The sequence below is a fragment of the Chlamydotis macqueenii genome, chromosome 8 (genome assembly GCF_036417535.1).
Source record: "Chlamydotis macqueenii isolate bChlMac1 chromosome 8, bChlMac1.mat, whole genome shotgun sequence".
NCBI lineage: Eukaryota > Metazoa > Chordata > Aves > Otidiformes > Otididae > Chlamydotis > Chlamydotis macqueenii.
The window spans coordinates 10651679-10669156 of NC_141563.1; positions in this window are offsets into that span (position 1 = coordinate 10651679).

Consider the following 17478-nt stretch of genomic DNA (forward strand, 5'->3'; position numbering starts at 1 on the left):
TCCGTGATAATGCTTCTCAATAATGCTATCCACAGCATTTCAGTGGGGATCGAACATCACGGAAGATGCATTTCAAGCCACTTGAACAATCAGGCTTGTTCCAGCACCAACAGTAATAGTCATTTTTCTAGACAGAATTGACATTATAAATGAGTTGTTGGTTAATTTGCTGCTTTCTTAACATCATTGATCCTATAGCTACGTCCTTAAGCAGCAGTGCTTGAATATAAACTACCCAGCAGTGAAATTATAACTCCATTTGGATGCAGAGCACAGCCTTCTTACCGCCAGACTTTCAATTCCATCAAGAGTTTCAGGGTTACTCATGCAAAAATAGCTTGTCTGCTTGAGTAAGCGTACGAGGGCTGTTCATCAGCATCGTACACAGAAGCGTAAGCGCCTGCCACCGTGAGCTGGGGAGCAGGTTAGGAAAATCTGTCTTTTCGGAGTCGTACAAACCCATCTCACAGGGAACCGCTCATGGAGCTCAGAGCAATGCAAATGAGCCCACGCATAAGCCCCATCTTCCCTCAGCAGCACTGGCTCGGCTTGCTCAGACCCTCACCCTGCTCTAATGAGAGCCAAAAGATGTCCAGATTTGCTGCTTTTGATAAAGTCATCCAGCACATTTATGGGTAGTTTAGCATTTTGAGGAGGATATTAAAATAGCACAAGTTTTAATACTCGTAGTAGTGGGACCACGCAGGTGAGCCATGAAGATGCTGGTCTTCAGCTCAATGGGTTTCAATGTCTCTTTAAAAGGCTCTCCTCCAAAATTTGGGCAGCTGTATTTGATTATACCTGCTGCCTTTGCATCCCAGCCCTACACAGGCATTGTAGAGAGCTACTATTGGCAAAGCTTCTGGGTGAAAAATTAAGGAAGGTGGGTAAAAAGTGCAGGAATACCCCTCACAAGGGGTATGCAGAAACCAGGGAGCATGACTAGTAAAACTGAACAGTGAGAAACAAGCCAAGAGCCCGTGTCATGAAGCTGCTGCAGCAGATAGCAGAGCTATAACAGCTCAGTTTTGTTTCCTTAAAGAGTTTGCTTTGCTCTCCAAGGGAGAGCATAAAGACCTTTTCTCACCTTACTGTGACAGGTTACAAATGGAGGTTAAGAAGAACATTATTAAACTTGGCCACTCATGTCCACTTGAGGAATAAAAAAACCCCACCCTTTAAAAACAAATTCTTTAATGTAAGTAGGACAATGCAACCTCTATTCTTTCCCAGGGGCTTGGTTGACTAAATGCTTTTCTCTGGGTGAAAAAAAAATGAACTTTTACAGTAAAATCTGTCAGCCAGAAATAATTTCCAGTGGCCAAGCCACTGAGTGGCCATAGCGAAACATGCCCAGATAGTCAGGCATACTTTTTTTTGTTTATTAAAAGTCTGCTTTTGACATAAATAACCTGCGCTGTCATCTACACCTGTCTGTTTTTAAGCACACCCACACAGAGTTATGTATCTATATTAATATAGGGCTATTTATTCCTAAAACTTAAAGCAGCTTTTAAATCATGTGATGAGATGTAAATACTCATCTCACAGGCTCATAACCATGGCTGAATTATCAGTCCACTGGTATGGATGGGAATACTCAAAGGCACTTAGCTTGGCGCTGGTGCTGGACCTGCCAGATGGCAAGCGAGGGATGTATAGGGGATGTATATGTGTAGGATGATCCTACACATTTCCAAGTCACTCTAGCTAAGTCATGTTTCCTTAGGAGCTGAGAAGTGGGAGAACAAGGTTTCTACTCCAAAGGTACATGCCCAGAGCACCAGGCCTTTAATTATGCAAAGAATTGGAGCCAGCTTCCTCCTGCCTTTTCAGATAAGTGGTTTCACTGAGAGATTACAGCAAGCAGAATTTGGCACCTGACTCCATTGGCATGAAGGGTTTTGGTTTTCTTTTTTTGCCCACACAGCCTCCTGCCATGGCAATTTGTGCTTATCCGAGGATCCACCCAAGTGGATCCAGTTGCCATGTCAGCAGATTAGTGCCTACAAAAGACCAGCAACCCTGGGCAGAAATTTAGCATCTCCCAAAGCCTGTGAGCTGAATCATAAGGACGCGTATTTGTCCTCTTCATCCCACGTGGGAAAAGTTGGCTCAAGCCCCATTTTGCTGCAGTCCCTCCGGCTTCAGGAGCTGGAAAGGCAGCGGAGTGACCCCTCCTCCTCCTGAGCTGGGTGTTGCTGGAGGCTGTTTTACTGAAGAACAAACTGGTTATGTGTGTGCGAGTGATACCTGGGCCGTGGCAAATTGCAGAAACCATCAGAAATTCAGTACGCTCTCTAATACCAACTTGGCAGAGTAACTTTCACTGTCTGATAATTAGACAAAAATACAGCCTTGTTTTTCTCCTTTGCAACCTTGTAGTGGCTGGTTGTAGCCAGGCAGCTGGTGATCAAGGCAAGGGGACCTTACCCAGGGAGAAACAGGACAGGCTTGCCTCCAGACACAGGCAGCTCCCCTTCTTGAACAGTTTCGTATTCAGAGAGCTGAATTTAACTGAAATCAGATCTGTAGAAAGTGTCTTTTAAATTCCTATGGATACAGTGAATTGCTGCACTCGCATGAAATGTGCAGAATATGTCTTTGGAGACTTTGGGAGAAGCAAACCCTAGTAGTAAAAATTTGGGTGGAGGCTTTGGAAATTGCCTTGGTGTTGTGTTAATGCTGCTAATTGAAGTGAGTGCTAAAGCTAATACAGACTTCAAGGGGAGCGGTTACCCCAAGGGTAAATCTTGAAGGTAACTAGGATACTTTCTCTGTGTTTCAATGTTTATATGGAGGAAAGACTTCATAGCTGCCTATTTACTGTGACTGTACAGGAGGGAGAGTGACATCTGAAGGAACATATGCAGGCTTTCTTCTCCAAAGAGAAAATTGGATTGAGACAAAAATGACCTAAATAAACATTGGAAGATCATAGGAAACTATTCCTTGGAGGCAGAGAGGAGGAATATATACATGCAGATAAGGGTTGTGTGCAAAAGTTGAGTATTGTTCTTTAGGGAATTTCAGTGCATCAAAGGAGCCTGATATCCGTCCTGGAATAACATCAGAGGAAACATTGTCTGAGCAGGAGAAGTAGAGGGGGTGAAGAAATTTATCTGGGCAGGGGAAGGTACAATGGGGTCTCCAGTGTTAAATTCTGAGGTGGTTTCTGGCTTTTCGGTGTTTTGCTCGGTAGGCTCAAGAGAGCATGACTTGTCTCTGCTTGGATGCTTCTGAGTGATGGAGAGATGGACGAGTAGACTTTGTGGTGGGGCCAGGACATTTAACAATAATTTATTGGGTCTATATGGGCTCAGTTTTCTATTGCAAGCATATACTAAGGTAATTGTGCTTAGATCTGCTCTATCTCTATATTGGAACAGTCTGCTGATGTCCGCCCACTGTGCTGGCTCTCAGGTGCAAGGACACACACTTTGCACAAAAACCCAGCACTGGGGAGAAATCAGGGTGTTGAGGGGGCTTCTCCAGATAGCATGATCTGGAAATTCCCTGAGTGCGAAGCTCTGGGCTGTAAATACACATTGCAGATTGGGAGGCGTTCCACCTTTCCGCACCCAAGAGTACATACGGTCTATTTTAAGTTTCTAAATTAATATTTTAGCTGCTTTGCAGCTGAAACATGAGGTTTTGTGGACATCTTTAACCATTAACTTACGAGGTTGTATCTGCAGACTCTGCATGGTTTGCTTGAGATGCCAGATGGGAGAGCAGCCCTGAGCCTGAGCACGGAAATCCCAAATGGAGCTACACCGGCCGGGGGAGTTGGTTGTCTGCCACATGCAAGCTGGTCATGGGGATACTGGAAAACACCAGACCCAAGCGGTATTTGTGCTATGGTCAGTCTATGTACATGCCCTGGGTCCTGCAAGGAACAGGAGATGATAGAAATGTTCATAAACCTGGAGGATAATTTGGGAAGGAAAAAGCCACTGAAGCAAATAAGTGATGGAATTTAGGAATGCTTGAAGAGTATGTACACCATGGAGCACTGATCTCAGAGTGCAATTGAAAAAGAATATCTTAAGATATTAGGCTGGGGCTGAATTTAGGGTTTATTGCAAGAAAGAAAGAAAGAAAAATGCAGGGCAGAATTTGCTTGCTCCTCCCCACCTCCATTTTTTACTACAGGTAAGCCAGATGGCAAGAGGGAAAGTGCAGCTTCTGAAATTATTGCAAACCATCAGTGAACCAGTGGAAGTTAGTGATTTACTTATGACTAAATCGTGACAGAAAGAGGGTGGCATCCTGAACAAACTGCTGGTCCTAATGAGCACATTCCCGTGTGAAAATGGTGTAAAAACTAAATACAGCTTCAGGACAGTGCTGGGTTAAATATATCATCTTCAGAGACACCAGTGTGCTTTCTATATGAATGAACTTACACTGCAAGTTACAAAGAGTGAGTTAGCTTTTAAAAATAGACCAATGCGCCTGAATTGAGCTTGGTTGCTTCTCCCCTTCAGCTTGGCTGGATGCTAATTGTGCGTCAGGCGGTGGCTTGTTCATGAGTGCTGGCCCTGTCAGTCCAAGAGGGCTTGGAGTAATCGCTGAGCTGTATTTTTAGTTTCAGGTTCCTCCAGTTCTCATGCCCGAGCCTGACAGCACCACTCTGTTCGCATACTTTAGGTGAGTCATTTGGTCATACGGGCTGAATTACCCTGCTGTGGGCCAGCAGTTTGGCTTCAAAAAAAATGGAGGCAGTGAGCAAAATCTGCCCTGCATGCAATTTTCTTTCATCATGGCAATTAAAAAAAAACCTAAATTCTGTTGCCATGCTGATATGCTGTGATACCCTTTTCAATTGCAGTCTGAGGGCAGTGCTCGCTGGCATACACCTCTTCAGATATTCAGAAAAAACCCAAAGTGTTTGGATGGTAAGGGGATTCGGGGGGCCCGTAATATTTGGATGGCCCTTTTTTGTGCAACTGCAGCTTCTGCTTGACTAACCCAAGTCACTGAGCATCTCTCTAAAAATCTCCATCTCTTTCTTCAATTCCATCGCTTACGCTGGCATAGCTAATGATTGTAATATTTAGGAATATGTCTGACAAAAGCTGCCCCAGTCTGAAAGACCAGGTTCAGCCCTGAGATGCTGTTTCAGGTAGTTGCTGCCTGTTGAACACTGAGAAAGGGAAAAACAGGTTATCTTGAGCGCAAAGTACTAATGAGAGCCTCTCCAGGATACTCTGTGGACCACAAGTTCAAAGAGATAGGGGGTTTTTCTCAGGACAAGGAGATGCTGCACTAGAGAGAAACCCTGCAAGGACCAGGTCGGACCCCAGAGGTGTGTCTGTGTTTTAAGCATCACTTTTCTCCTTTTCCTTTCTTGGCTTCCTTTTCTGCAGCTGCTTGCTGCAGCCTGCAGGGCCTGGGTCTGCCAGGGCATTCCCTGATAACCTCTCACAGCTAAGCCTTCGTAAAGGCTTTTCACAAAAGATGTGGAAAGAAATGGGAGATTTAGATACCTTCTCCAGCCTGAAAGACCAGCAGAGCACCTTGCGATGCTCTGTATTTCAGGGCTGTATCAGGCTGACACATCACACAGTCATAAAAGGGCTCTTCACACTAAAGAAAATACAGTAAAAATCTGTTGCTGGAGTTACTACCCAAGGAGAAAGCTGCAAAACTGCTTTTGCTGTGAGGTGGGAAGGTGCCTGGAGAGAGGCAGGTGCTTCCATGCTTCCTTGGGGGAAATTGTCCCAATCCCCTCTTGATCTCATGCTGATGGTCCCAGGGCTGCAGTAACAACTCATCATCTTTCCAGGGGACACTGGTGCAAGTGGATGGTTTTTAAGGTGTCTCGGATGGGAAATTACCCTGTGCAGCCTAAAACTCTTGGTCTGCCAAGAAAAAAAACTCAAACAGCTGTGTGAATGATTTTTGTATGGATATTCCTCTGCTGAATTTGTTTTCTGTTGTTTCCCCATCGCCTTATTTTGCTTTTTATGTTTTAGCTCCGTGTTTATGTGCTACCTCCATCCAGCCCCACAGGGGCAGAAGGTGACTGCTGCAATGGAGTGTGACCCAACCTTGAGCCCTATAGTGTTCTGGTCCATGCAGCCAGTGTCCAGCCAGGCAGCTGGAGCAGGGATGGCATCAGGGAGGATGCCAAGGAGGAGGAAAACCTTTCCATGAGTGACTGCACTGGGCAGATGTAGGCAAGGAGGAGGAAAACCCTTCCAGGTGCTATAGAGGAAGCAGAAAGAGCTTTGGGATGTGCTGCAATAAGGGAAGAGGAATGGGCTGTGCATCAGCATCCCGCTAGCAGGGCTGTGGGAACTGTCCGCAGCGACACCAACACGCCAAGCTGTGCCCAGGACAGGAGGAATCACCACAATCTCTGTGCAGTGGCGTAGGTGCAAGCACAGAATCATAGAATAGTCTGGGTTGGAAGGGACCTTTAAAGGCCATCAAGTCCAGCCCCCTGCAATGAGCAGGGACATCTTCAACCAGATCAGGTTTCTCAGAGCCCCGTCCACACACAGAACAAAAATACAGCTCCTCCTCCTCGCACAGATCGGAGGTGGCTCAGCCTCTTTCTTTGGAAAAGGTGTTTACAAAAATAGAAAGCTGGAAATGCCACCACATGGCGGTTAAACATAGCCCCACTGGCAGACGAGCTGCAGCACTCGCTCCAAAAACAAAGGCAGTGAAAGGGGACGCCCAGCTCCCTGCTGGGGCAATGTGGGGTGGAGGGAGAGGTGGCAGAGCCACCGGCCACTGCAGGAGGCTTTGCCAGGAGGACGTCAGGTGTAAGCGTGAGATACACAAGCAAGGGAGTTTCTCGGAGATTAAACCCTGGCTCAGTGCAAAAAAATGAACTACAAAATGTCCCAGCTTTCCATTAAAATAATGTTTTCTTCCCTAATGCTTATAGAAAGTGATTAGCAGCACTAGATTTTTTTCCCCCAAGACTGACATCTGTAGTAAAATAGGCGCCTTTCATGGAGTTAGACTTTATTTTGTCAGCCCTGATGTGGGGAAGCAACACTACATCCCAGAGGAAGGGTTTCTCTGGCTTCATGCAGTAAATGCTGGTTGATGCTGGTGACCGGGAGCACAATGAGATTTGCTGGGGCCAGGACGCTGCCACAGCTGGATCTGCTTACCAGAAAAACAGGACACATATGCAGTTGGGCTGCTCTCCTGTAGGGTTCATAATTTTGCCGTCCTTGGAGATGCTTGGCATTTCCCCCCCAAAAAAAGAACTTGATTATAGGGGTTATGTTGGCCAAATGCTGATTTTGAGGGCTAATTCCCCAAAGGAACAGAAGCAGAGGAGGATGGAGGTGGTATGACCTCCCATAGATGCCAGTGGTGTAGGTGGGGCTGGGGCTTACCATGTTTTCTGGCCATCAGCTGTGGTGGCTGTAAGAGTGGTGATGTCTCCTCCAGCAAAGTCCACCTCGGAATCGGAATCACATTGCAAGAGGGTCTGTTATAAGAAGTTTTAGGGTTGCAAAGTCTGGCACTAGGAGATCCCAGAATTCAGGCTGCCTGTGCATCCTGGGCTTGATCTTGTCACTCTGATCTTGATCCTGTTGTGGATAAGTGTTAAAACAATCTTTTATTATAGGTTTCAATACTATTTTTTTTTTCCATTTGGTAAATAGGGAGTCACTCAATAGTCCTTCTTATCCTTCTCATCGGCATGTTACTTTATATGTTATTAATCGAAGAGCATCGAGAGACAGCACTGAATACAGAAGTTCTGCCTTTGGGGTGTTTCACCAGAATATCAAAATGATACACAAGTGTTAGTGAGCTGTAAGCGTTGTAATCCTATATAATTAGATGAGGAAATTAGACAAGGGTGATGCTGCTCCCTTTTGCAGCTAGAGATCTGAAGAACAGAGATTAAGGCCGTAAGTGTCTATTAATTTCCAGTGTTCAGTTTCAGATAATGAGAGCTTAACTTTTAATTTAATTTAATTGCTCATGACTTGCAATTCAAGTGCATTTCACTGGTTCAACCTGCTGTGGAAACATTAGCTAAACCAAAAACTCTCCACACCTGGAAGTAAACCTCATTTTGAGGGGGTGAACTGGGACCTAAAGAGGGGAAGGAACCTGTTCACAGCTCATATGTGCTCCCACTGCTTTGGAATGCAGGTGGTTCTTCTCCTGAAGACTTAAGAGTCCTTAAGTGCACTTTGAAATAAATTCAGCACACCAGTAAAGCCCTGCACCTTTAGTGCAGTAAGCTGGAGCAGAAGTAAAACAAAATATCCCAAACCCCGTCCTCCATCCAAATAAACTGTAACTTCAGACGTTTTCAATTGGATCCGACTTCTGAGCCTTGGACTCATCTCTTTTGGTGATGTGCCTTGCTTTGATATACATCTTTATACATCTATACGTGTATATATAAACCCTGTTCTCTAATACCTCCTACAGCAGCAAGCTGTTTCTGTTTTCCCAGAGTCTCCAGATGGTGCTAAAATCTCCAGAGCTTTGGGGGTTTATTTGTTTGTTTATTTTTAGATAACTTCCCGCACTTGGGCCCTAATCAGGATGCCTCAGCCTTTCCATTTACCAAACAATCTCACTTTTACCTTGGTTTGTGTCCTCACTGCTGGTCCCCTTCCCACGTGGGTCTGTGAAGAATCATCACGGTTTATTATTAGTGTTGGTGATGAAGTTAATTTTCTAAATCTCTGTTGTTCTTCCTCTTCCCAAAATAATTTGCAATTTCCTCTGTGTTGCGACGTCAGTTATTTGCTTACCTCCACACTGGATTGAGAACGATTTTTCCAAGGAGGCTTGGCTATTAAAAAATAAAAGAGAGAACCACTGATCTCATATTCTGCAGGAAGAGTACTGCATAAATATATATATATTTCTCATTCTTTTTAGGCTCCTTCTTTTTGGTTTGTTTGTGTATTTTCTAAAAAAAAAAATCCCAGAACCTTATATTGTTCAATCTCATTTTGGGTCTCTGGAAATAAGTTGATCCCACCTCTGCGCTTGGGGCGAGCTGGCATGGGTTTGAGTCCCAACTCTGATCCCAGCTGCCTTTCAGGTTCCTCCAGTTGCAGCTGAGAAAAGGAATTTTCCTGGTTTCTTTCCTCAAAACTTCCTTTTGGCTCAGATGTCCTTTGGCTTTGCGATGGGTCTTCCTTTTTTTCTTATTGAGTTGTCAAAAAGAGGTAAGAAGTCACAACCCCTCATCCTTCAGTATTCTAATTTGTCTTGCTGAAGCTATATTGACAAATTTTTTTTCACACGTTCCATTAAAGTTTTTGCCATTCTTCCAGTTACATCACCTCCTTTGGGATATAGCAGTGATAATATATAACAATAAACACCTCTGTTGCATGTAATCCCCCAAATTTTCTCAAAAGATGTATCTGCAGAGGCACCCTAATAACCAGATCCTCCTGTTAGCCTTGTTTTTCCTTGTTTTCCTTGTTTTGCACAATTTTGGGGTTGCAAGCTGACCTTCAGTTTATACTGGTCCTACCTTATTTTTATTCTTACTGGTGCTGCTGATTCGAGGGGAAGTTAGCCACCTACAAACAGTAAGCTGATTTTTGCTCACTGTTTGCAATGCTCACGGTTCACAGTCCAACTGCCACACCATGCTGATGAGAATCAGATGATGATGAGATGTCTGTCTCTCTGGGAGGTCTCCAAGGCAAAAAAAAACCCAAACTATAGAGTTAGTGAGTTTTTAGTGAGTCCTCAGTTTTTGTTCTTTAATGAGCATCCATTGGATGGGTGCTGTAGATGAAGAGGGGCAGTAACAAAAAGGACTCCATCCCTTGCTCTGCTCTGCTTTTGTTCAATTTGTTCAAAGTTTCAGGTTTTCTCCCCAGTGCTTTTCCTAGGGTGCCCAAGCTGCCCTACATTAGGATCAGGATTTTCCTCTCATATTCCTAAAAAACTGTGATTTTGTGGAAAGAGAGAGAAATCTTTGACATGTGCCTACAAAATTCATCTCCCTGAGGCCAGCAATAGAAGCTGCAACGCCTGCACAGTACAATGCAAACATCCTTCCTCCAGCCCAGTTCTCCCTTCTGTCAACCCACCAGAACAAAATGATTTAACCAAATAATAAATGTTTAAAAAGCTATTCCCTGCAGACTCACAACAAAGGCGAGAAAAATGCTAGGCTAATTATTATCTTCCTTTCCTTACACAGGCCTTTCTGTGAGGCTCTCGCAATTAAAGACGATGGTGGGGAACAAGCTACACAGGAATTAGTCTGTCTTGGGGAAATTACCACCCAGAGGTTTTCGGGTTTTTTTGTGCTGCTACGTAAATTCCCTTTGCTCATCTTAAACTCTTTTAACTGGATGCATTACTTTGACAACGCATTTTAATAGCTGGTTTTTAAAAAATACACTGTAAAAATGTTTCCAGCTAGCTCTAATCCTAGCTTGCGTTTCTCCCGGTGGTCTTGAGACCCAATTCCTGGATGTGCTCTCCTGACTCTCTCTCTCAGCTCACCCAGCAAATTTCCCTTGCCAGTCACGTAGAGCTGCAACCGAGATATACAAGCCAAGGGGGTAAATCACTTGCCCCATTATTAATATACTCCACTCATTTCCCTTCCTATGAAAACAAACCCATAATCCCAACATAACATCCACGCTGTATGAAGCAGCCTGCATGTGGGAAATGTTTTCTCTCCCTCCCGCCACAGTGAAGACCTAGATGCCCAACATTGCATAGGGTATGCTAGAGATAGGGCAGGTGCCTTATTCGGTGCTGGTTCCTACTGGGTTAAACAGCTCTACTGGAAATATTTTGCCTGAGAGGTCCTAGAAATTGTGTTTGTCTTTTCAAGGTTATTTGGTGGCATTTCACTGAGAGTGGCTGATACATTCAGAGCCTAGTTTCCCTCAGTCCTAACTGGGAAGCCAAAGTTTACCGCACAAAATTTGTACCTGGATGTGCAACACTGCAGGCTGGACAGAGGTATTTCCCCCTGGCTCTCAGTGTCATTTGCTCCTTCTCACATGATATTCTCTTCCTCTTTCATGTTTTTTGCTGCCTTGACACTTAATTAACTTTGTGCTTGTGTTTGGTCTAACACCATCAATTAAAATAGTGAACAATAACAGACTGGAGATCAACCCTTGAACAAATCCATGAGTAACCTCCTTCCACCCTGATACTTCCCTTGATATGTGCAACTCATTATTTCTTTCCTAAACAGTTTCTCGTCTATCATATTATCTTATCTCCAAAACCGTTTTGCCAGTAATTATGATCACTCTCTGTTTGGAGAATTTTGCTTTAGCAATAGCTTGGTCAGAGTACCAGCTGAGCCTGTGATTACTATAAATGCCTAAGTAATGCCAACCTGGTTCTCAGGAAAATAAGCAATATGTTTTAAATGCTGGAGCTCAAGTGATTTAATACTTTCCTTCTACTTTCAATTTTGGTTTTTTTCAGTAAATTAAATTTTCCTGGGAGAATAACTGCTTTCTCTTTTGCTCTACTATTTTCTGCAGAATGTACCATATTTTTAAGCACAGCAATTATTTCTAGTCTTGGACACTTCTTTCATATTATACTATATTATTTATGTTATCTTACATTCTTTTATATTAAATACGATCTTCTATGGCTAGTTTCAGGCTGGGTTTTCCCTCTGGATGTTTATTCTAAGCTGCATGTACGACTCTAGAAGGCAGACTGCAAGGTTCTGTGCAGGAGGTGGGCAGCTGGGATTACCATCACCCTGGGGTCAGCTCCCTAACACAGTGGATATAATTTTATATCTTATAAGAGAGAATTAAGTGGGAAAGAATGCGGACTGGGGCAGGTTTTGAGAAACCCACCGTGCTGGCTCTTTAGTCAGAGGATACCACAATATCGAATATATGCAGGCAGCAGAGGCAAACCGCGCTGTCTGACTAAAAGACTCTTTTGTGGTGTTTTGCTGTAACACTTGGCAAGACCGCCCTTGCTTCACACCCTGCCTCCCTTGCTGAGAAACCGGGGTGGAAAAATCAGCTGCGGAGGATCCAGACAGTAGGTAGGGATTTAAACACCCCAAAGTCTTGTTCTTGTCTTTTCTAATAGATGGAGAAGTGGGCAACATCAGTGTCTTGAACCCTCTGCTGTTCAGCCTAATTAAGTCATGTAATGCTATTAATAAGCAGGGAGGCTTAGCTGAGCCTCCGGGGAATGCCAAAATCATGTTCTCTTTTGCTCTGTTATTTAAAAGTCCGCCGTGATGGAAAATCACGCCCACCGAGTGGTGGTGTCGTAAAACAATCATATCAGACCAGCTCGCAGAAGGGATGCTCACCTGTCGTGAAGAAGGGGACACTGGAATAAGCACCCCTGAGCTGACTGTCCTACTGCGGCGGGGCTGTGCTGGCTGGGAGCACGCTAGCAAGGGAGGATGGGGAGGGCAGGGGGGACTCGGGTCCGTAGAGGGATTCAATACCCGCTTCCTGTGGAAATCAGTGGCATGGGAAGACAAACACCTTTGGATGTGTTTAGTGATTTTCAATGCGTCTGTCTGTGAGAATACAAAATTACTACAACAAAGTCATCTGCAGATCTCTAAATTAATGAGAATAACCGAGTTATTGTGGCCTGTACACAGAATTTCACCTCGCAAGACAGTGTTGCGCTAGGGAAGGTGCATAAACCCCAGTCCCTGGAAAGGATTTTTTTGTGTGTGTGTGTTTGTGTGTCCTAGCTTCAAGGGAAGAGGGCGAGGGCAGCCCAGCCTGCACAGCCTTTTGGCCAGGACTGAACCTGCCAGAATCCCTGAGCCCAAGTCCAGTTTTCAGACTGAACCACCATTTCTTCAGCCTCAACCCAGGCTAGCGTTTTTGTAGTATCATTTCAGCGTTTGAGAAGGGAGGATTGCCGTTGCAGGGGTTGATGCTTTCAGGGTTTTTTTCCTCCTTTTGTTTGTGAGAACCAGGCAGCAGAATGCGAGGGGATTTTTGCAAAGCTCTGCCTTTCCCAGAAGAGAAAGGCTCCTGCTCCACAGTCTGTAAGCGCCCTCTGGTGCAAACGCAGCCGTCAAGATGACTACAGCAGTGAGAAAGGGAAAAATAAAAAATACATGAAAAAGATGAGCAAAGCTGTTCAGGTTTGGCAAACTGAGCTTGATGGCCAGACGAGAACCATGAGGAGAAGCAACGAATGATTAATGAGACAACAATGCATGAGGGCAATAAATTGTGTCAGTTAGGTACAGAGAACACAGCACATGGTGTGTAGCTAATCAGGAGTTGGAGGGCTCGTTAATTCACCCCCGCAAATGGGCTGTCAGTCAGGTTTGCTGAAGGTAGCGGCTGAGTCCAGGGTTCCTCAGGCTCATGGCACTACCAAAGTGGGAGCATCTGAGAAATGAGGGAAGGAAAATGGAAAAGAGATCAACCCACTGGGATACTCTGAAATATGAGGTACAGCTGCAGCTATTTTTTGAAGAGTTAGGAGACCCTAGTTGCTCATAATTATCTTCATTTCAGAATGGGGGTTACTTGCCAGCACGGCAATTTGCTGTTGGTTGATATAGACTGAGATTCTTTGCAATCCTGGCTGGTGTCGCTTTGCTTGCTGGGTATCTGCTGTAGCTGGGGCAGGATCCACACCAGGGATGCACCAAATTTTTCCCAGTCCTGCAAAACTGGAGTGTGCCAAGCTGTGATGCAGCAATACAAAAGGCAGTAAGAAAACTGTTGAAAAAGCGAAACAGGAGGAAGATGAAGAAAAGCACGCATCTCTTAATGGAAGGGATTGAAAGGGCTGGAGAGTTCAATGCTATTGCTTTAGCCTTGCAAAGCTGATGACACAATTAAAATGAAAGTAGAACAGGAATAAGGAAAGTAGAGGTGAAAGGCTATTTGGTTTGAGAATGTTCAGTTAGTAGGCCCTGAATGTATCTATCTCGGTTTATTTGCTTTGGCTAATGACTTAAGGAAGTTTTAAACTGTTGGGTTGTAATGGAAAACTGAAAAATCCCTAGAGGACTAGAGGAGATTAACAGTAAGCCCATTTATATAAAGCAGGACTTACAGACTATTTGACAGATTTCTAGATTCCTGAAAACTACTGGGACAACCTATTAAACATCTAATTCCTACAGACCTGCAATACTAGTAGGATGATTAATAAATTCATACAGATTGTTTATTAGAAAAAAAAAATTGGTTTGGATTAAACAAAAAAGCTTTCTTGGGTTGCTGACCCAGAAAAGAGAAAGAATCGCTTGGCTTCAGTAACATTATTGACGTGTCAATGTTGTGTCCAGGCAGGAGATCTTGTGAAAAACCTTGCCCAGCTTGGGAACAGGTTAGAAGAGAAGACCAAGTCTTTTTACTAGTGATTTCTGAAAAACAGAACTGTCTTGTAGGGATGCTGAGGGCCATTTTGTAGGGGATGGGATCCTCCTTTGGGTGAGGTTTGGAAGCAACACACCTTCATCTGGTCACTGCTTGATGAGCGGTGCTGTCAGGGACTGCATCGCTGCCATGCAGGCGTGCCCCAGCAAGCAGGGACCGGTCATGAGCCGATGCCCTTGCGTCCTTTGCTCGCCTGGCTGCTCCACCCTGAGCTTGTACAAACACACACACACATCCACAGAGGCGTAGGAGGCTCCAACGGGAGGAGCCCACTGCCCAAACACAAGCACGCGCTTCTGCTTATTCAGTGTGGAGAAGGGGAAAGTTGCAATAGTTGTTCACTTTCAGTAGCGGTGTGTTTCTTGGCCACTTCTTGCAATCACAGCTCCTCTTTATGCATCTGAGAAGGCTTTTTTGCTTCTTGACCGGTGTTTTTCACATACAATGTTCTGTATGCACGGAAAACAGTCAGGCCGAATACAGGACAGTTGGGGTGACAGTGCCAGTAATGCCTCAAGGAAACACAGTTTGCATAAACCAAAGCGGACGCTCGCTTACGTAACCAGGCATCGAGTCTCCCTGACAAATCCATGCCAAAACATCACTTTGCTTTTCTATCATTCTTTACTCAGTGGGGAAGCTTTAATGCAAATATCTCTCCAAAGAGAGAAAAGACTTGAAACAATAATCTACTGGAAACTGATACTCTTAAGATTTTAAAACATACCTTCTGAAGGGTGATCAGTAAAACAAATCAAGCTGTGCGTAGCAAATGAAACTTGAATAAAAATTAAAAAGATGGCAAGATGTAGCCTGTAAAATCTTCTGGACTGAAATAAGAGATGAATTTGCAAAGGTGTCAGGGCCAGATGTCACGGCTCACGCTTCCACAGATGTCTCACAAATGCTTAAAGCAGAGGAACGTTTGAATACTTTAGGCACAGCACCAAGACACTGTGGATTTAGGAATGTTAATGTGCTACTGCTCTGAACTGATACACTTCCACGGGAAGTCTCTTCCCATCTTTATTCAATGCCTGGAACAGCAGAGGCTCTGGTCTGTGCGCTCCTGACTGGACACAGGGAAATAGTTCAGTAGAATGTAAAGGAGCAGCACAGCTGGCTCTGAACTTATTTAACATCTCCTTGTTTATATTGTAATACCTATGGGACAAACAGTGCAGTAATGTTATTTATTATTCTCTTCTTTTTTTTTTCCCTCAGAAATAAAGAACTACCACAATCTAGGGAGGCTGGAAAAAGGCCTATATAATCATTCCTCAGTGGGACACACTGCAGAAATCAAACCCTCCAGACGCAGTTTCTCCAACTCAGCTTCTGAAGACTGGGTAAGCAGTTTTCAGTGTATAGAAAAGGAGGCTCGGGTTATGCTCCTCTTTTTGCGCATAGAAATTATAAAATGAAGGATAAAGCCAACCATCAGTCATGCAGCAAACTGCAAAATGGCATTATTTCCCAGAAATTGAAGCAAATGCATGTACTGTTTAAATAGAAATTCTGCAACGTGAACCATTTGTTACAGCCTTCTTCACACAAAACCAGCTCTTTCCCAGCACATATTCACAGTGGAGCTGAACTATTTAACACTTTATAACAAGGACAATTTACCTGGTGGTATGTAGCCTAGCGAAGTGTAGGATTTACTTTATGGAATAAGCAGTTGAGTACATGAAATACCAACGTTGAGGTCAAAGACAGCATGTCAGGAGTCAGCACACAGGTACCCTTTTAAGGCAGTATGGCATCAGACCAAAATAAAATTACATTTTTCCTCCATGAGGGCAGCAAGACTGAGAAAGAGAGAATTTTTCTTTGCCTTTCTCCATGACTGAAGCCCAGAGACCCATGGTCTCTCCTTGCTGTACAGGAAACAAGCAACCATTTTGTTTCTCACTGCATCAGGACATACACAGCTGCACGTATGGCTTGTCCAATTACTCTAACAGATGAGGGTACACATCCATACGGTTGTAACCCATCCAAGCTCAGCCCATGCAGAATGAGGTAAACAGCTGAAAACAAAAACTGCCAGGAGCAAACTCTTCTGAGCTGGCATTAGCTGCCAAAGCTCTCACCTCCGTGAACCACAGCTCATGTGCGAGGAGCTAGTTGTAAGAAACTCATAATGTACAGCAGTGAGAAATACTACCAATAGAAAAATGAAAAAGAAATAGCAAGGGACAGTATCAGAGTTGCTTACATCTTCACAGTAGCTTCCGGGATTAGCGAGGCTGCGATGGGCTCAGCAAAGCACCGGGGCACACACAGCAGCCTGTTCCCCGTAGATTAACAAGTTCCCCAAGTCAGCTTGGTACCCCCAGGCAGTGGTGCTAGTGGCAAAGCTGACAGAAAATGTTTTCGCCTTTGCGTGAGGGTGCCATACAGAGCTCCGGGTGACAGTGCACCTTTCTCCAAGTTTGTTGACAAAGCTGGGAGGGGTGAGTGCGTGCTGCAAGCCCAGGAACACCCCAAGAGGGCTGAAGTCTGAACAAGCCAGAAAGCAGTTGCTTCCCTCCCCCAGATTAGGCGCCTGCAAAACACTTGCAGGATGAACACCCCAATGCAGCCCCTGATGTCACATGGGGTGCAAGGGCCTTCCTGCCCTAGGCACTCCTCACTAGACCGTTCTGCCCCCCAGCATATTTAGTCAAACTAGGTTCAAACCCCGCAACCATAAAAAACATCCACTCTAGTCAGAGGGATGGTAAAGCTTAAATAACCTTTCATTTCCAGCTTGTTTTTTTGGATTCTCTCCCATTCTTATACCCATGCAAAAAAAAAAAGAGCTCTTGTGCTTCAAACCTTGAATGTGTGGTCCTTGGCCACACAAATGTCATACAGACATTTTTGTACTCAAGAAGCTGCTTCTGGGATGCTATTTGTTTGCCAAGAAACTCTTAAGTTTAACCTGAAGAAGATTGCTATGTAAAAGACATGGAAAATTCCTGCAGAAGAAACTAAAAGTGAGCGGTTTTTTCCCTTTTAACTTACTCCTAGCTGAAGCACCTCTTGGGCACTCCTAGCACAGAAGGTGACATACATCGGCGGCAGATAAAAACATGTTCCATTGTCGTGCTCCTCTTCAGAGAGCTTAAGCACTAAGATCACA